Below are 20,737 nucleotides of genomic sequence, written 5' to 3'. Positions count from 1 at the left end.
GTCTATTAAGGACACAGAAAGCATGGAGCCTCTTTCCCTTGGTCCTGCAGGAAGCAGAGTATCTTGAGGACTGAAAATGGTTACCATCCTTCAGAACTTGAAAATACCTGCCGATGGAGAGATGTGGAATGTATAAAAAGTGTTTTTAAAAGAAAGAAAATAATCAGGAGGAGAAAGGCCACCCATGGTGGTGTGGGATGGAAAAAGAATCAGGGAGTCATCTCAGTGAAGTCCAGGTTTGCAAGGACCTTCACAGAACAAGGGAATGAGTTATGGTTCTGACCAATCCCTCAAGTACATCTCTCTCTTTTCGTCCCAGTGCTTGCATGCATGCCGTCACTGCAGTTGTGTCTGACTCTTTGTGACCCTGTGGACGGTAGCCCCCCAGGCGCCTCTGTCCATGGGATTCTCCAGGCAAGCATTCTAACGTGGCTTGCCATGCTCTCCCCCAGGATCTTCCCGACCCAGGGATTGAATCTGCATCTCCTATGTCTCCTGCATCGGCAGGCATTTCTTTACCACTGGCACCACCTGGGAAGCCCACCTTCTAGGTGCAGCCCCCTCGTATCATCCTGTGAAAGTGATAGTGAACCTCCAATACTCCGTGGTGTTTTCCTGAGTCACCGGTCTCACAGGCCTCCAGCTGGGATGCTTGCTTCTCACGGGAAGGTGGGGTGGAGCTCTCTAGGAAGAAGGCAGAGTCTCTCTTCTGCAAACTGCATGCCCACCCACAGACACTGGGACGCACATCACCGCTGTGAGCAGGTTTACAGCCAGAGACTGCTTCTTGGAATGGAAGCTCAACAGCTCCAAACACATCTGTCATCCTCTCGACCTCACTGGCTGTTGGAAAGAATTTGAGAACTATGATTTTTTTTTTTAATTTAAACCTTCAGAATGCTTCACTGTTAAGCTTGGAAAACTTTGAAGTGGAAGCATACTTGGCACTCAGCATGGTCTTTTACATAGGTGGGTCTGAAACTTGTACTCCAGCCATTGAGACATCCATGTTTTCTATTAGCCTTCCTTGCTGGCTGTAATCAGTCTCTGGAGAGACTCTGCCATCTCCCCTGTGTGAGTTGCTGAGAGAGGCCTGGGATTTGGAGTGACTTAGACTGGGATTTGCATTCTACACCTAAATTTTTTTTAACCTGTCTGACTTTGAGCAAGGTTCTCTAATTTTCTGTGCCAGAGTTATTTGTTGTATAAAAAGGAGATCACAAAAATTGTAACCCCTACCTTACTAAGTGTATCAGTCAGGACAGGCTGGTCATGCTGTGTAACAAACAACTTTAAATTTTCAGTGCTTTGAAACAAGAAAGATGCATTTGCTCACACATACTCATGTTTATCCCATTGGCAAAGAGTCCATGTCATCTTCATTCAGCCAGGCTGGTACCACTATCTGGAATATCCCTGGTCATTATAACAGGGAGAAGTGAAAGTGCAGAATTGTGAATTAATCTGAAATGCTTCTACTCAGAAGTGCCACATCTATTGATCTAGGAAAGCCATAGAGCCACACTCAACTTTAAGGAGAAGAAAGCGTAATCCCTCTGTGCCTGGAAGGGGAGAGAAACTGGAAATTTTTTCCAGCAGGACTGATATATACTATACAGAGTTGGAGAGGGCACATGTGAGAGAAACCTATAGATTGTGGAAGACTCGGGAATGTAAAGAGTTTTTACAGGATTACTCTTTTCACTGGGGTGACCATCTTCTAACTGAGAAGTGCCACACTTTCCAATGCTGTGTCTGCTTCTGTGGTTACATTCACACTGGTATCAACAACTATAATCACTGAGGGCTTAGGAGAAAAGGAACAGAGAGAAACTTAGCATGAAAAGATGCAGAGACAACTCTGGCATCTATGCCAGCAGGGGTCCCACCCCAAGCTCTGTAGGACCAGTTCTGCCATTTGATTTGATGTTATGGGGTTTCCGTCCTTGTACACTGGTCTTCAAGGAGTCTATTAGCCACTCTACAGTCCTTCATTAATATGTTTTTGCTTATAGTACCATCATAGTTTTCTGTTGTTTGCAACATACCTATAAATATCAGAGGAATATTAAAATAAAAATAATCTGTGTTGAACCTAATCCCCCTCTTTGAAAGGAAAGGATTGGGTACATAGCATATATAAGCACTAACCCAGTGGGACTCATTTTAAAATGAAAGATGGAGGCTGTGACAGGAGATGGAACCTCCAGGGTCCCGCAGTGGGAGAGTAACGGAGTCCAGGGAGGGAGGCAGATGCTACACCTTTAGGACCCCAGGGCCTTCCAGTGAAGTGGCCCCGCTGGAGCTGGGCGGGCCTTCTCTGGGCCTGTGTGTGGCAGGTAGGGAGGCGATGAGGCTTGAATGGGAGCTAATAATAGAACTGAGTGAAAAGTCTGAAGGGCTTCTCCAACGGCTCAGTGGTAAAGAATCCGCCTGCAATTCAGGAACCACAGGAGAGGTGGGTTCAATCCCCATGTTGGGAGGAGCCCCTGGAGGGGGAAACGGCAACCCACTCCTGTATTCTTGTCTGGAAAATTCCATGGACTGAGGAGCCTCCAGGCTACAGTCCATGGGGTTGCAAAGAGTCGAACACAACTGCGCGCCTGGGCACATGTGCATGCGTGAAAACTCTGCACCCTGTGACCCCCTTCCCCCACAGAGCATCCTGGCAAGGGGCACTCCCAGGACTGGCCACCAGGATTCCTGGCATGGGCCCAAGAACAAGCAGGGGTTGGGGCAGCAGCCCTTGCCCCCGGAGCCACCAGACAATCACTCCGCAGTCCACAGCCCTCCCGTAAACAAGCTGTTGTGCCTGAAAGAACATGATAATAGCAGCCCCTGCCATTCTGCCCTCTCTCTGTGTCGGGGAAGGTCTGCAATTACTGTCTTAACCGACGCAGATATGGCTGGCGGAGGGCAGACATTTCCTGAAGCTGTATACAATTTTTGCAAACTTTTCCCTCATCTCCTCTTCTAGAGCTGGGGGTTCAAGCTCCCTCCCTCCAGCGCCATCCTTTAAACTTCTCTTGCAAGGGCAATGGCAAGGCATGATCCAGGGAACAGAACTTCAGGGCCTTCTTTGCCCACAGCTCATATCCATGGCTGCGGCTGAGGCTGGGGGTAGGGGTGGGGGAGGGACAGTGCAGAAAAGTCCCTGTTTAATGATCTCTACCCAGACCTTCACTGTGCCTGGAATATCTCCATCGGAGACTCAGTCCTTTGGTAAAGCATTGCTCTCATAAAGTACCTGCTAGACTATGTTTATCTCTAGAGGATACCAAAGGGACTTCAGAGAAAGTCAATGGTTCAGATGCCTAAAACAGAGCATATTCAAAAGTAGATAAATGCTGGCAAGGGTGTGGAGAAAAGGAAATCCTCCTACACGGTTGGTGGGAATGTAAGTTGGTGCAACTACTATGGAAAACAGTATGGAGGTTCCTTAAAAGACTAAAAATGGACTTATGATCCAGCAACCCCACTCCTGGGCAAGTATCTGGAGGAAACTATAATAATTTAAAAGACACATGCACCCCAAAGCTCTCAATATCACTATTTACAATAGTCAAAACATGGAACCAACCTAAATGTCCATCGAAGAGAAATGGATAAAGAAGATGTGGTATACATATACAATGGAATATTTCTCAGCCATAAAGAAGAAAGAAATAATGCCATTTTGCAGCAACATGGACAGACCTAGAAATTATCATACTGAGTGAAGTAAGTCAAATGACAAATGTCATCTTACACTTAACGTGTGGAAACTAAAAAAGTTAGACACGTGAGCTTATTTACGAAACAGAAATGAACTCAGAGGCATAGAAAACTTATGGTTACCAAGAGGGGTGGGGGTGGCAAAAATGAGGAGTTTGGGATTGACATACACATACTACTATATATAAAATATTTAACCAACAAAGACCTACTATATAGCAGAAGGAACTATATTCAATATCTTGTTACAACCTATAATGGAAAATAATCTGAAAAAAGAATATATTAATATATATGTGTGTGTGTTTATAACTAAATCACTTGGCTGTACATATAAACCTAAACCTAACACAACATTGTAAATCAACTACAATTCAATTAAAAAAAAAGTTGATCTGCCCAGCCCTGATCTGAGTGACAGTGTTGAGTGGGCTGGATAAGTCAGACCTGAGTCTCTAAACTGAGATTTGGCACCCACTGCTTACTGTCAGCCCTGCAGGCCCAGAAATAATTGTCAAGGACTTGCCACAGGACAAGGAGAGAAACTGGGAAATAGAGAAGGAACCAAAGAGATTCTGGGCTTTAGAAATGTACTGCTATGTGCCTGAACTAGGCCTAGTGTTAGCCATCAAATCTTTTTGTGCCTTAGCTTTCTCATCTGCAATATGGCGATGATAACTCCACGAAGCAGGTCAAGTCTGGTTATCTTGCAGTAACAAGCAACCCCAAAGCTGCCAACAACACAGGTGTGTTTCTCACTTATACTACAAGTCCACTGTGCGCCATCGAGGAGTTTCTGCTCATTTTGTTCAGAGCGGCTACCAACCCAAATGTTGCTGGGTAATAACAGGAGGGAGAAAGAACGACAGAGATCTTGAGCCAGCAATCATGCTCTGGCCTGTAAATAGCACACATCTGCCCTGTTCATACTCAAAGGCCAGATGTAGTCTCCTGATCCTTCCAGTTAAACTAAGAGCAGTCCACGTGTTCTGGAGAGAGGAAGCCAGAAATATTTGGTGACTAGCATTAATGCCAAGTCAGTAATCACAGAGGGCTTCCCAGGTAGCTTGGTGGTTAAAGAATCCACCTGCCACGCAGGAAACACGGGTTCAATCCCTGAGGTGGGGAGATCCCCTGGAGAAGGACGTGAGGGCCCACTCCGGTATTCTTGCCTGGGTAATCCCATGGACAGAGGAGCCTGGTGGGCTACAGTCCAGGGAGTTGGAAAGAGTCGGACAGGACTTAGTGATTAAATGATGCAAATAATCATATAGCGTATTTCTAGAGTTGTTGAGAGAATGAATGAATTCAATTTATAAGTTCTATGTAAATATAGACTGTTCACATTACAATAATAATGGTGGTGGTACTGTTTATTAATAGTCAGGATATTAAAGAAGGACCCAAGTAAACTGTCAATGAAGGAAAAATCACAATTCTAAATGCTTATTAAAGTGACATTGGAAAATTTGATGTCATGTCAAGAAGAGCCAAATCTTGGCTGTGCCACTAATTTGCTGTGTGATCTTAGGAAATATGCTGTTCATCTCTAAGTTTCCAATTCCTTTTTGTACAATAGCAGTCTTGGATTCATTATTCAAGAATGAACTTGGGAGGCGGGTAGGGTATAAATAAAAGGAGACTGGGGCTGGCTTTAGCTCACCCTCACTGGCTGGGGCGGCATGTACCCGTTGGTGCTGAGCTCAGGAAAATCCTTGACATTGGAGCTGTCTGTGTCAGGCTTATGAATCTCAATCCCTAAATTATGGGTGACAGTGGCTTCTTAAAGAGGAAATGAATTGTTGCAACACAATCCAGCCATGTTGTATCGATATGATTAGCTAGTTATCCATGGAGTGCAGTAATTTGCTTTGATTTTTAAGTATCCGTTAGCAGCCAAGTCCTAATGAGGCGGCTCTAAATTGATTAGATACTCCAAGATACAGCACGGTTCACAGATTGTTTCAGAAAACTGTCAAGATCCTGAGACTGGCATTTCATTGGATTTAATGATTGCTGGAGAAGGTGTGTATCCCAGCCAGATACAATCACATTTGTCAGCATGATCCTTTTAAGCACAATTCAATTAAAGTGTTATTCTCTAATTTTATTAGAACCAGAGCCCAGAGCTAATGCAAACGCCCGATATTGCATCAGGAGGGGAGTGTGCACGATTTAATTTCCCTAATTGGAGTTTAGTGATCTAACATGCTTTTCATATCTTAATTCTTGGGATAATCTCCGGGTTTTGCACCTGCTACGATTCCTTTCATGGAGATGAGAAATCAGAGGCAACCGTTATGCCTGGCGTGGAATCACTGGGTCACATCTGCCTCATTGAAAAGAATTTGCACATCTGGATCCTTTGTTTTTATCTGACCCTTTCCCACTGATCTTGGCCTTGACTTTGATAAACAGTGTCTCTAACCCAGATATGAACAGCGTTTCCTACCAGGCTGACGGTCTTAGTATGAGGGTAGTGGAAAGAATGTGGGCTCATTTTGGATCTCAGCTCTATCTCACACACACGCATAAATGCACTTGATCAATACTTGGGTGGGTGCCTGCTATGTGCTGGATACTGCATCACGGGCCGAGTGTACAAACATGAACAAATCAGGCGTGGCCTCTGACATCATGGAACTTACAGCCTGCTGGGGAGAGGGTCACAAATAGTAATCACATGAATATCAAAACAACCACCACTGTAAAATAAGATGTGGAGGGAAGGAGCCATGTAAGAAAGAGACCTTGTCCCACTGAAGGGTTAGTGTAGGGAGAACCTCCAAAAAAAGTGCCATGAAGCCCTCATGAAGGACCCTCCCTCAGGCTGCAAGGGCCCTCCCCCTGGCCCCAAACAAGTCCCAGCCTTCAGGTCTTGGGAGGGGCCTCAAAGTAGGAAGAAGCTTGGAACATCTGTGAAGCACAGAGTTGGCTATTCAGTTTAAATGACTTAGAAAATGTCAAGGAATTAGTTTAGAGCAGTAGCTGGGGGCCAGATTGCGTAGGATCTTAACGGGTCTCAGTTGACATCTGTTGTCCCGATGCCTCAATGTGAGCAATAAATTATAAGGTCACCACTTACAAGTCAAAATGGAGAGGGGTGTTTAACTGCTAACGTCATCTAGAATTGCTGATTTGTTGTTGTTTGTCATTTAGCCGCTAAGCCATGTCCGACTCTTTTGTGACTCCATGAACTGCAGCCCTCCAGGCTCCTCTGTCCATGGGATTTCCCAGGCAAGAATACTGGAGTGGGTTGCCATTTCCTTCTCCAGCAGGGTCTTCCCAACCCAGGGATCAAACCCACATCTCCTGCATTGTAAGTAGATTCTTTACTGCTGAGCCACCAGGGAGGCCCCAGAATTGCTGATGCATGGAGCTAAAAAAAAAAGACTATAAGAAAAATAGCTAAAATGCATTAAGCTCTGTGTGCTCAGCCATTATCACTGGATGTTTTCAGTGGCCATGGGAGGATACTGTGATCGTGTCCTTTCTGTGGGTGGGAACCTGGGCCTCAGAGAGGCAGTTGCCTGTGCAGTGTCATCAGCTAGTGAGGAACAGGGCAGGAGTTCAACCTTGCCTCGCTGATCTGTAAGCACCAGAGTGAACTGCTTGTTTTCATAAACCTCTCCTCATCCCCAGTCCTGAGTGCATAGCCTGCTAGAAAGGCAGGTACCAGAGCCTCCTCCAGGCCACACTGAGTGTCCAGAGCCCTGTGGATGCCACACCTCCCCTCCTCCCCCAGCTCTAGACTGGCTTAAGCCAGTCCACCTCCAGCCAGGATTCAATGCAGGACTTCTAGGACCAGGCCTGGTTACGTCAGGTTTTGTTGGACTCTGTGGGGAAATAGCACCCCAGCAGTGGTCATGGTGGCCTCCCTGGTGGCTCAGCTGGTAAAGAATCTGCTTGCAATGCAGGAGACCTGGGCTTGATCCCTGGGTTGGCAAGATCCCCTGGAGAAGGGAGAGGGGAAAAGCTACTCACTCCAGTATTCTGGCCTAGAGAATTCTATGGACTGTATAGTGCATGGGATCGCAGAGTCGGACATGACTGAGTGACTTAGGCTTTCATTTGCACCTACTATGGTGCCTGGTGCAGAGCAGAAGGTTGATAAATATTTTTGGATGGGTGGATGCACACATGGATGTAAGGATGAGTGCATGGTTGGATAGACAGGTGGGCACAGGCATGCATACACGGATGGATAGCTGGATATGTGGACGGATGCATGCCTGCAGGGATGGATGGAGGATGGTAGATGGACAGGTGGATGGAGAGGGCCCTCAAGTCCAACAAGACCACATGCAAGTTGATGTTTTCAGGCAGCAAAACCAAAAAGCAGGTATGAGAATAAAGAAACGAAGTACTTCCTGGGAGGCTGAAAAAGCAGACCCAGCAAGTCCCAGTAAAGCTCATAGAGATAGGTAATCCATGCATTTTTGACTTAGGACTGGAGCTGCCCTTCAATCCCTGCCTTTCCAGAGGTTAGCAGGTCTTATTTCTCTGGTTCCTGCCCATGTGCCCTCAACGACACAATGCCCCTTGAGTGGGGCTCTTTCTTGCCACTCAGAGAACCCAAATAGAGCAGATGACCCTGGACTCTGTGGCATTTTTTCCACTCTGACGTTATCTTCTTCTTGGTTATCTTATTAAAGTGTCATGATAATGCGGGAAGTAGGCAATCTGCTCCAATGAACAGATGAGAAAGCTGAGGCCAAAAAAAGAATTAAGGGGCTTGTCAAGGTCACACTGGGAGATGCTGGCTTTTCCAGAACCAGCTCCCAAGGCCCGGGTCTAGGAGTTTCAGCTCCTCATCACCTTCCCCAGTTTGTCATTGACATGGGTCCCCCTGTGACATCTCTCAACTCCTCCCTCTGCCTCCAGAGGTAAGACTTGCTAGGCCAAGTCTGTCAGAACAATTTGGATTTAGATGAAAAACTAGGAACTTCTGCCCCGAGCCACCTAATGGGAAGAGAGTGACGAGAAGAGAAAAAAAATCCTTCAGAGACAGAAGGGAGGCGAGCAATGTTTTTCTGGGAGTCACTAGTAAAAATTAACACTTGCCTAGGTGTTACTCTGTGCCAGACCATGTGCTAAGTTCTTTACATGAATTAATTCATTTCATTCTCCCCAAAACTCTAGGAGATTGAGGGTGGGAGAGTATTACTGATAGATGAAGTATCTGGGGCACAGAGAGGTTAAGTAACCTGTCCAAGGTCATACAGCTAGTAAGTGGTAGAGATGGGATTTGTACTCACAAGGCCTGGCTGGCGTTAGCATCTTTGCTCTTAACATGCACTAACTCATTTTTGCTTCCAAACACTGCTATAAAGGGGTATTAGCAGCACTTGCATTGTGGGGATAGTAAAATTGAGATTTAGGGAAGAAATGTGATTTGCTCAAGGTTTAAGCTTCATGAGCAGCAAGGTGACTGGCTTGGGGACTTCCCTGGTGGTTCAGTGGTTAAGAAACTGACTGCCGACGTAGGGGACACAGGTTTGATCCCTGGTCCAGGGATTAAGATCCCATGTCCCTCAGGGCAACCAAGCCTGTGTGCTATAGCTGCTGAGCCCACTTGACCTAGACCCTGTGCTCTGCAACAAGAGAAGCCACTGCAATGAGAAGCCCACGCATGGCAACAGAGTAGCCCCCACTCACCACAACCAGAGAAAGCCTGTGTGCAGCAAGGAAGATCCAGCACAGCCCAAAATAAATTAATACATAAATAAATAAAATTGTAAAAAGGATGACTGGCTTGCTCCATTTGGGTCAAGGCCAGACAGCACCTCCCAGGATGGAGACCTGGGATGATAAATACTGATGATAATAAACATTGAATATGTACTTACGTGTCAGCCACTGTTCTAAGTGCTTTATAAGTATTAACACGGGTAATTCTTATATAAACCCTATAAAGGAATTATAACTTATCCCCATTGTACAGATCAGGAAACTGAGGCCCAGAGAGTTTAGGTAGTTGGTCCGGGATCACACAGCTAGTAAGTACTGCAATCTGCCTCCAGAGTCCTCCAGCTTTTCTGCCTTATCTCCTAGACAACGGCCCTCTTCAAGCTTGAGGGCCACTAACCTGCATGCGAAATTCACATCTAGGTATGGAGGAAGGTATCTGGAGAAACACCGGCCTCCCTAACTCTGAACAGTAGCAGATGATGTAGCCTGGATCAGGGGTCGGGAGACACCCTCGAGTGGGACAAAATAGAGCCCCAGGAATGAGATGTTCATGTTTGAAGCTTCCCCAGGGGCTGGGTTGACTAATGGAAACCCACAAGATGTGCCAATAAGAGATGGGATGGGGAAGGTGGGCACCTTGCTCTGCTCTGCACGGAGGTGATCTTACTGTCAGAAATGATTAGGGGTCAAGTTTGTCTGCAAGCCAGCCTGGGGGCCAAGGCAGGGATGGGGCACAGTGGGAAAATGAGAATGAGGGGTGGGGGCTGTTAAATCAGAAAGAGAAGCAGTCTTACAGAGGCCAGCAGAGGGAATGGGGAGGGCGTGAGATGGAGAGAGAAGGGGAAGAGAGACATATTGAAGCAATTGGAAAAAAAATAAAAGGAGAGAGAATAATTTTGAACAAGCTCTTTTTAATCTCCCCTTCCCCCACATCCCTCATTCCCATCCCTGTTTCCCTGCCCGGTCAGAGTTGTGATTAAGTTATTCTACACATAACAAATAGAGTGAGACTGGGCTCTTGGAAAATTATTTACGGAAATAATTGAATTATTTTCTTCATGAGCACTGGTCAAATAAAATGATTCTGCCCCCTTTTCATTCAAAGGTGGGGCTGGAGCAGTGGAGGAAGGGTTGGGGGGCCAGGTTACCAGCCTGCTGGTGGAATTAACTCTTCAGTCTTTCTCTCTCTTTCTCTGACGGGTGGTAAAGATTCATTTCATCTTCCTGTCTGACGGTCCTGGCCGAGGAAGTACTCACGACAGTGAAAAATGGCATGTGGCTCCAGGAAGGATACTAGAGAAATAAAAGGCAGGTCTCCAGCCTCCATCTGCAAGTGGGAGGCCAGATGCTGGTGCCCAGGATGACAGGAAGCCCGGGTCTCCCCTGGGACATCAGGAAAACCTACAGCCCTCAGCTCCACGGTTTTACGGCAAGAGCCTCTTCTCCCATACTGGACCCCAGGGAAAGAGAGGTCGAGCCCCAGGGACGTCCCATCCCAAAGGAGCTGGGTAGGGGGACCAAGGCTTATTTGTGACACTGCTTGAGTTTCATTTGAATCAGAGAGAATGGTGAGTTTGACCCTCCAAAAAAGCAGTTTTTGATAATACGCTTTTCTCAATGATACTAACTCCTCAATGCAGAGCTTCTAGTTAGAACTCCTAACTATGGAGGACCAGCCCCTGTGAAAGTCTATGCGGTTCATAACTGGTGATGGAATTTCTTTTTGTTTTCATGTTTTATAGCGACAGCACTGACTGTGGCTTCATAATGCCTTGCTGCCTCCTCCTTGACTGTATGTAGCCTCTTCCTTCTTTTCCTCCTTCCCTCTCCTCTTCCTTCTCCGTCTTTCTTCCATCCCCCTCTCCTCCTTCCCTTCTTTCCCTCCTCTCTCATTTCCTCTCCCCTTTATTTCAATAAACATCTACTGAGCACCTGCATACAGGTTTCTCAAGAGGCAAGTCAGGTGGTCTGGTATTCCCATCTCTTTCAGAATCTTCCACAGTTTATTGTGATCCACACTGTCAAAGGCTTTGGCATAGTCAATAAAGCAGAAATAGATGTTTTTCTGGCGGATGTTGGCAATAGATCTCTGGTTCCTCTGTCTTTTCTAAAACGACCTTGAACATCTGGAAGTTCACAGTTCACATTATTGCTGAAGTCTGGCTTGGAGAATTTTGAGCATTACTTTACTAGCATGTGAGATGAGTGCAATTGTGCGGTAGTTTGAGCATTCATTGGCATTGCCTTTCTTTGGAAGTGGAATCAAAACTGACCTTTTCCAGTCCTGTGGCCACTGCTGAGTTTTCCAAATTTGCTGGCATCTTGAGTACAGCACTTTCACAGCATCATCTTTCAGGATTTGAAAGAGCTCAACTGGAATTCCATCACCTCCACTAGTTTTGTTCGTAGTGATGCTTTCTAAGGCCCACTTGACTTCACATTTCAGGATGTCTGGCTCTAGGTGAGTGATCACACCATGGTAATTATCTGGGTCGTGAAGATCTTTTTTGTATAGTTCTTCTGTGCATTCTTGCCACCTCTTCTTAATATCTTCTGCTTCTGTTAGGTTTGTACCATTTCTGTCCTTTATCGAGCCCATCTTTGCATGAAATGTTCCCTTGGTATCTCTAATTTTCTTGAAGAGATCTCTAGTCTTCCCCATTCTGTTGTTTTCCTCTATTTCTTTGCATTGATCACTGAGGAAGACTTTATCTCTCCTTGCTATTCTTTGGAACTCTGCATTCAGATGCTTATATCTTTCCTTTTCTCCTTTGCTTTTCGCTTCTCTTCTTTTCACAACTATTTGTAAGGCCTCCTCAGACAGCCATTTTGCTTTTTATATGCTTTTTTTATATGCAGGTCAGGAAGCAACAGTTAGAACTGGATACGGAATAACAGACTGGTTTCAAATAGGCAAAGGAGTACATCAAGGCCGTATATTGTCACCCTGCTTATTTAACTTATATGCAGAGTACATCATGAGAAATGCTGGGCTGGATGAAGCACAAGCTGGAGTCAAGATTGCAGGGAGAAATATCAACAACCTCAGATATGCAGATGACACCTCCCTTAGGGCAGAAAGTGAAGAAGAACTAAAAAGCCTCTTGATGAAAGTGAAAGAGGAGAGTGAAAAAGTTGGCTTAAAGCTCAACATTCAGAAAATGAAGATCATGGCCTCTGATCCCATCACTTCATGGGAAATAGATGGGGAAACAGTAGAAACAGTGTCAGACTTTATTTTTTTGGGCTCCAAAATCACTGCAGGTGGTGACTGCAACCATGAAATTAAAAGATGCTTACTCCTTGGAAGGAAAGTTATGACCAACCTAAATAGTATATTCAAAAGCAGAGACATTACTTTGCCAGCAAAGGTCCATCTAGTCAAGGCTATGGTTTTTCCAGTGGTCATATATTGATGTGAGAGTTGGACTGTGAAGAAAGCTGAGCACTGAAGAATTGATGCTTTTGAACTATGGTGTTGGAGAAGACTCCTGAGAGTCCCTCGGACTGCAAGGAGATCCCACCAGTCCATTGTGAAGAAGATCAACCCTGGGATTTCTTTGGAAGGAATGATGCTAAAGCTGAAATTCCAGTACTTTGGCCACCTCATGCGAAGAGTTGACGTATTGGAAAAGACTCTGATGCTCAGAGGGATTGGAGGCAGGAGGAAAAGGGGACGACAGAGGATGAGACGGCTGGATGGCATCACCGACTCGATGGACGCGAGTCTGAGTGAACTCCGGGAGCGGTGATGGACAGGGAGGCCTGGCGTGCTGCGGTTCATGGGGTCACAAAGAGTCGGACACGACTGAGCGACTGAACTGAACTGAACTGAGCTGAGTACCTAGTCTACGCCAAAGCCTGTTCTAAGCTCTGAGAACCCAGCAGTGAACGAGACAAGATTCCTGTTCTCATAACTCACATTCTATAAAGAAATGCTAGACAATAAACAGAAAAAGAAACAAACCCACAAACAATGCTGCAGAAGACTCTTGAGAGTCTCTTGGACTGCAAAGAGATCAAACCAGTCAATCCTAAAGGATATCAACGCTGAATATTCATTGAAAGGACTGATGCTGAAGCTGAAGCTCCAATACTTTGGTCACCTGATGCACAGAGCCCACTCACTGGAAAAGCCCCTGATGCTGAGAAAGTTTAAAGGCAGAAGGAGAAGGGGACAACAGAGGATGAGATGGTTGGATGGCATCAGTGAAATCAATGGATATGAGTTTGAACAAACTCTGGGAGAAGGTGAAGGACAGGGAAACTTGGCGTGCTGCAGTCCATGGGGTTGCAGAGAGTCAGACACGACTTAGAGACTGAACAATAACACAAACAATAATACTATAAATCATGTTAAGCACTCAGAGGGGAAAAAATGGACAAGGGTCGTGGGGTGGGCAGGGTGGGATGGAATGGGCAGGGGGCACAATGTGTTTGGACAGTTGGAAAGGCCTCTCTGAGTGGGGTCTGGAGTAGAGGGGAGGTCAGAGATGTGTGGTCAGATCTCGTAAAAAACTGATGTCACTCTGGGCCAGTTAGGAGTTGTCTGGCTGCTGTGTGGGAAATGGACATAGAAACAGTAGCCTGGACAGGTAGAAGCAATGGAGATGAGGATCCTGGAGACAGAGCTCGCTGGGTTGCTTAGGCAATGGACAAAGAGTGGGATGACCCTGGGATGATGACAGGGGGAGCACCTGGTGAACAAGATGCAGCTCCCTACCTGGCCGGGCAGCCAAGGAAGCCTTCAGCCCCTCGCTGCGGGGGGTGCCTCCATGCCGGGAGAGCAAGCTGAGACAAACAGACACCTTGACCTTCCTCCCAAGCAGAGGAATAGAAGGCACTTCTGGTAGAACACTTACTCTTGCCACCCCTGCCGGGGCCCTCTCTACAAAGTGTTATTACCCCCTTTTTGCACAGGGAAGGAAAAAAAAAAGATACGCCTCAATTTCTATTGATCCATCCTGAATCAATGCTTTTAAAAAATCTCACGCACATTTGGCTTAAGAGCCAAAGCATGCATTTTATGTTTTGACATGGTGTCATCGATCGGAGGCACGCGTGTGTGTGCCCCACCTGCCGGAGCCCCCCGCGCACCCCCCGGCGGCCGGCCTGGTCGCGGTGCGTCCTTAATGGCCTTGCCCCCGCCTGCACCTTCCATGCCTCCCCTGGCCCTCAGCACGGGGCCCTTTCTCAGGTTTTTTGAAAGGATCGATAAGGTGCTGAGGCCCCCTGCTGCCGCCTGTCACTCACCCTCCGCCATACCATAAATTATGTATCTCTCTCTCTCTCTCTGGCTCTTTTCTCTTGCAGTCTTCGATGGCTCCGCGATGGTTGACTCTTTTCAGCCCTTTGAGGCAGGAGTGCAGTTAAACTTTAGTGAGGACACAGGTCAGGGCGGCAGGTTTAGGAAGAGGGTCTGGAATGGGGGGAGAGGGAGGCGGCAGCTGCTGCCAGTGGTTGGAGTGTGGGGGTGTGGATGCTAGGGCTGGGGAGAGGGAGGGCGGAGCTACTTTCGGGGGGTCCCGCGACCTTCTCAGTGGGGTGGCAGTGGATCAGAACCAGCCTCCCCACCTAGGAAGAAGGGACATCTTTCTGGAGGAGAAGGGAGAGATCGCAGGCGGCATAAAATGTCGCCTCCTGCTGGGTCTCATCACCTGACTTTTAGACCAGCAGGAAATTTTGCTAAGAGTGGGACAAGCCCAGGACAGTGAAGATAGGGTACAGCATCTGTTAACCGGAGAGTGGGCCTGCGTCCCCCAGGAGCCTCCAGACCACCCACCTAGAATGCTGAGTGATGTGTTGGAAGAGCAGCGGGCTGGAAGGTCCCTCACTTACCTCCTGACTAGAGATGAGCGTGTTCCCTCCTCTTAGAGGTATAGCCAGGAGATCAAAGGAGTTAATATGTGCAACAGCTCTGAGTTACTGAGTATTTACTACGTACGGTCTCAGCTCTTCTTCCCAACAGCCTTGGCACAACCACAGTCCTCATTTACAGATGAGCTCACTTTGGCCACCTGATGCGAAGAACTGACTCGTTTGAAAAGACCTTGATGCTGGGAAAGATTGAAGGCAGGAGGAGAAGGGGACGACAGAGGATGAGATGGTTGGATGGCATCCCCGACTCAATGGACATGAGTTTGAGTGAACTCCGGGAACTGGTGATGGACAGGGAGGCCTGGCGTGCTGCAGTCCATGGGGTGACAAAGGCTGAGCACGACTGAGCAACTGAACTGAGCTGAACTGAGGCCGCAGAGCTTAGGTCAGTTACTCAAGATCACACAGCTAGAAGGAAGGGAAGTTTAAACCCAGGCGTCGCCACATCAGAGGCTATACTCCTACTCACTCCGCCCTGCTCCTCTTATGGCTGCTGAGGTCCTTCCTGCTTTGGTTCTCTTAGAATCTGTGCCCATGGTCTTTGCTCCTCTGCCTCAGGTTAGGACAGGCTTGGGAAAGGGGGCTCTAACGGGAAAGAGGGTGGGGAGAAGGAGTTGAGGCTGTAGCCCAGCCATGTTCTCGCCAGGTCTCTCCTCCCTGAGGGTTCTCCTGGTGGCTCAGAGGGTAAAGAATCTGTCTGCAACACAGGAGACCTGGGTTTGATCAGGAAGATCCTCCAGAGAAGGGAATGGCTATCCACTCTAGTATTCTTGCCTGGAGAATCTCGTGGACAGAGGAGCCTGGCAGGTTACAGTCCGTGGGGTCACAAAGAGCTGGACACGACTGAGCAACTAACACACACACTCCTCCCTGAACCTCTGTCTTCCTCCCTCAGTCCGCACAGCCACCATGTCTTCCTCTCTGCTGATATGGCATCAGTGGCGAGTGGATTGATAGGTTTTCTCCACCTATGTAGAGGTTTGCAATGAAACCCAGAAAAAGATTTGAGTCAGAAGACCAAGTAATAACGTTTGCCTTCCAGTGTGACCTAGAACAAATCCTTTCCTCCATTTTTACCTCAGTTTCCTCATCAATAAAATGGGTATAAGGTAACACCTGTTTTTACTTTGCCAACAAAGGTCTGTCTAGTCAAGGCTATGGTTTTTCCTGTGGTCATGTGTGGATGTGAGAATTGGACTGTGAAGAAAGCTGAGCACCGAAGAACTGATGCTTTTAAACTGTGGTGTTGGAGAAGACTCTTGAGAGTCCCTTGGACTGCAAGGAGATCCAACCAGTCCATTCTGAAGGAGATCAGCCCTGGGATTTCTTTGGAAGGAATGATGCTAAAGCTGAAACTCCAGTACTTTGGCCATCTCATGCGAAGAGTTGACTCACTGGAAAAGACTCTGATGCTGGGAGGGATTGGGGGGCAGGAGGAGAAGGGGACGACAGAGGATGAGATGGCTGGATGGCATCACTGACTCGATGGACGCGAGTCTGAGTGAACTCCGGGAGCTGGTGATGGACAGGGAGGCCTGGCGTGCTGCGATTCATGGGGTCGCAAAGAGTCGGACATGACTGAGCGACTGAACTGAACTGAACTAAAGGAGGTGGGAAGGAGGGAGCGAAATGTAGTTTTTCAAGATCCGAGTAGATCATGAATGGGGACATATTTTGAAGCTCTGAAACACCATATGCATGAAACAGATTTGGTCCAAAGAGTGTTTTATTCTGTCTCCAGGGAGTAAAACCCTAACAGATGCTCTGGGTGACACTGGAAGAGAAACTAAGAAGACAGTCTGGCTCTGTAGCTATCGTAACCTCTGCCTACTGGTTTTGGGGTCTCACTGAGGCTCCCTCATTGGACAACAAACAATGTTTTCTGGTTGCAAACAGTCACAATATCTGTGTCCCCATCCCACTGATGAGAGTGGATCTTGTTAAGACCTAGACCTGGCACTTGGACTGAGCCCCCAAACTTCCGAGGCCCAGAGTTGGAATATCTGTTTATAACTTTCACAGAGCAGGGTTCTCCAACTGTGAGCTGGGAACCAAACAGAGAGACCCATCCATTTGGTATTCAGAATATACCCTATGTTTATTCATCTATCTGTAAAGTGCTTAGTCCAGTGCCTGGCACATAGTAGGTGCTTTATAAGTGCATGCCTTCATCATTTATTCATCCTTTCCCTCACTCACTAGGTCACTCAGTCAATCACTATGCACAGCCCCAGGGGGTGACATTACATACGTAGGCACCTTGCTCATTCTCTCTCTGAAACCAGACACTGGGACAGGTACTTTGGGCTTCACAGGCTAATAAAAGAGAGTCCCTCCCACCACCAGCCCAAGGATCACACAGTCTGTAGCAGAGGAGATGAAGATGCCTATGTATGCATGCATGCTTAGTCTCTCAATCATGTCCAACTCTCTGCAACACGTTGGACTGTAGTCCACCAGGCTCCTCTGTCCATGAGGATTATCCAGGCAAGAATACTGGGGTGGGTTGCCATGACTGCCTCCAGAGGACCTTCCTAACCCAGGGATCGAACCCAGGTCTCCGGCATTGCAGGCAGATTCTTTACCAGCTGAGCCACTGGGGTAGCCCTGAAGATGCCTATAAACATTAGTAATTCTTAAAGAAGATAGAAAGCAAGAAATAGCACCTACAAGAAAAACAGAGAGTGGAAGAGAAGGGGGAGTAGGAGGAGAGGGGATGAGGGAGGATCTTAGTTGCCTTCAGGGCTCAGTCAGACAAGTTTACCTGCTGCTGCTAAGTCACCTCAGTCTTGTCTGACTCTGTGCGACATCATAGAGGGCAGCCCACCAGGCTCCCCAGTCCCTGCGATTCTCCAGGTAAGAGCACTGGAGTGGGTTGCCATTTAGGAATCCACAGAAGTGGAGAAATCTTGAAATGCCTGCCCCACCTGCAGGGGGCAGCAGTGACCCATCTACAAACAATTTGTCCAGGAATGTGGGACCAGAATTGACAGGTCTTTAGACTCTTTTAAAAAGACTCTTTTAAAAAGAGGTGGAAAACCACCATTTGGGGTACCATTTTCTGATTTTTAAAAACATAGTGCAGGTCAAACAAAAGGGCCACTAATTTTCAACTCCAGGTTTGAGCTTTGCAAGAAGGAATCAATTTTTTCCCAGGGAAGGCTTCACGGTGGCATTTGAGCCGGTCCTTGTAAAACTGACTTGCAAGATGGGAAGAAAAGATTGGCAGGATCCTTAGAGAGAATCTAGTTTCTCTATCTCACTTCATAGACGAGGAAATTAAGGCCTGGGAGACTGGCTCCTTTTAGTTGCCTGTTGAAAGGAGATGGGGCGATGGGGAAGAGTTTGGAAGAGTAGGTTGGAGACAAATTACAAAGCCCAGCTTTGCAAAATTGAATGTCCAGATGGGGAATTTGGGTTTGTATAAGCATGTATGCCTAAGGGCTAACACTTCTGAACACTTACTATGTGCCAGGCCCCATACACTATCTCATTTAACCTTCACAGTACAATTACTATCATTCCCATTTTACAGATGAGAACACTGAGACTTGTTAGTTTAAGAAACTTGCCAAGTTCACAAAGCTGGTAAATGGCAGTGCAGGTCCTCAGACCTAGGCCTTTCAGACCCCAAAATTTATGCTCTTGACCACCAAGTCCTATCACTAGAGAAAAATGGAGCAATGGATTTTTTTCAAAAAGATGTTCCATTACCTAGACATATTTTTTAATTCTCTAACTCCTTTACTCCCAGAGCCCTGTTTTGTTTTATTGACTTGAAGATTAGGTTTCCACATTTCTTGAGAAGTCTCTCCCCGCCCCTTTTTAAACACAGCTGTCTTTGAGGGTGGGGAGGAGGAGTATTTTAAACAGGAGTTGTTTAACTAATTGCCAATTATCTCTGAATAGGGTATGGTTTCCAACAGCTGTAAGGGATTTTGGTCTCCATCCATTGCCTACTGTTGCTGGTACTTGGAGTGTGTTGAGATATTCTTGGCCTCTTGCTTCAAAGGGACAAAACCAGTGCCTCACCCCTCCTCCATTCATGCAGTCTCAGCCCTGCTTTTTGCTGACTTGCTGGTCTAGGAGAGTGCTGACTGTTTCTGAACTATGAGAAGATCTGTAAAGACTGTTTGTCAGTCTGTCTCTGAGTGCAAGTGGCCTGGTACCTGTGAGGGCAAAATACTTCCCCAAGACTTGGTTCCTAGGCTGTCATTTCACAGTGCTTTTTAACATCTCCCTAGTGTGTGGAGGATTCTTGTTGAAATAGGAGACCAGACTTTGTCTCCTCCATCCTAAATCTAGCAGAAAGCTCAAAAGAAATTAATTTGAGACGTCAGAAGACCCCAGTGCAGATGGGTGATGTTAATTGTCCCTTCTGGCTCTGTCTGCTGGATTCTTGGGAACCGGCCGAGGGGCAAACCTTTGTAAATGTTAATCTCCTTATGCTTAAGATATCATACTGCCTTTGATGTTCCCAAACATGTTCACTCCTATCTTGGTTGAGGGTGTGTGGCCCAGACAAGCCAAATGCTTGTTTTGTCTTTCGTCTTCCTCCAGGAGGGCTCAGTTGATATATGCTCACCTTCAGCTGAAATATGAACAAGCCCCTCTTCAAAGCCAATGTGGTATTGGGGGCAGGGAGAGGGAGGCAGGATGCAGTGACACTCAGAGCCCCTCTACCTCTATACCCAGAAACCAAACTTAATTGGCACCATTTTCTTACTCAAGGCCCGTTGAATTCAAGTGGGTTGAATTCATGTGGATGGCCCTGTTACAAACCCCTTCAACACCATAGAAAGGGGAATAAAAGAAATATTTTTAAGAATCTATGCATATAGTTAAGGTAATGCTGATTGCTATAACTTTTAAAGACCGAAATTATATGATGGCTCAAATACAATGGAAGTTTATTTATCCCTAACATCAAGTCCAAAATGGATACTCCTAATTAGAGGGGTCTTTCCTCCAAATTGTGATTCAGGAACCCAGATTCAATGCCTTGTGGTCCTTTCATCTTCAAGAATGGTTTCCAAGTTTGCTGTGTTCATCTGCAAAGAGGTGGGGTGGGCACATCCATTTCTTAACTGCTGGTGCCTGAAAATAAGTCATATCATTTCCTGTCATTGGTAAGAATGAGTCACATGACCTCACCTAGAAGGAAAGCTGGGAAACATAGTTCTGGCTGGTGGCTGCTTCTCACTAACAACCTATATTACAGAAGTGAGAGTATGACTCTTTGGTAGACATTTAGTCCTCTGCTATATACTTGAGCCATGAGAAGATGGCTGGGACACAAGAGGAAGAAAAGCAGTTAGAAGGTATGGTTTGAGTTTCAAAGTCTGGCTATGTCCTTTTGGGTAGGTCACGTTCCCATTCTGAACCTTGGTTTCCTAATCTGGAAAATGGAGATGGTGTAAAATGGGCAGAGATGATAAGGGTGACCAAGTTATAT

Source organism: Budorcas taxicolor, chromosome 18 (genome assembly GCF_023091745.1).
Source record: "Budorcas taxicolor isolate Tak-1 chromosome 18, Takin1.1, whole genome shotgun sequence".
Lineage (NCBI taxonomy): Eukaryota > Metazoa > Chordata > Mammalia > Artiodactyla > Bovidae > Budorcas > Budorcas taxicolor.
This window is presented reverse-complemented; position numbering follows the sequence as displayed.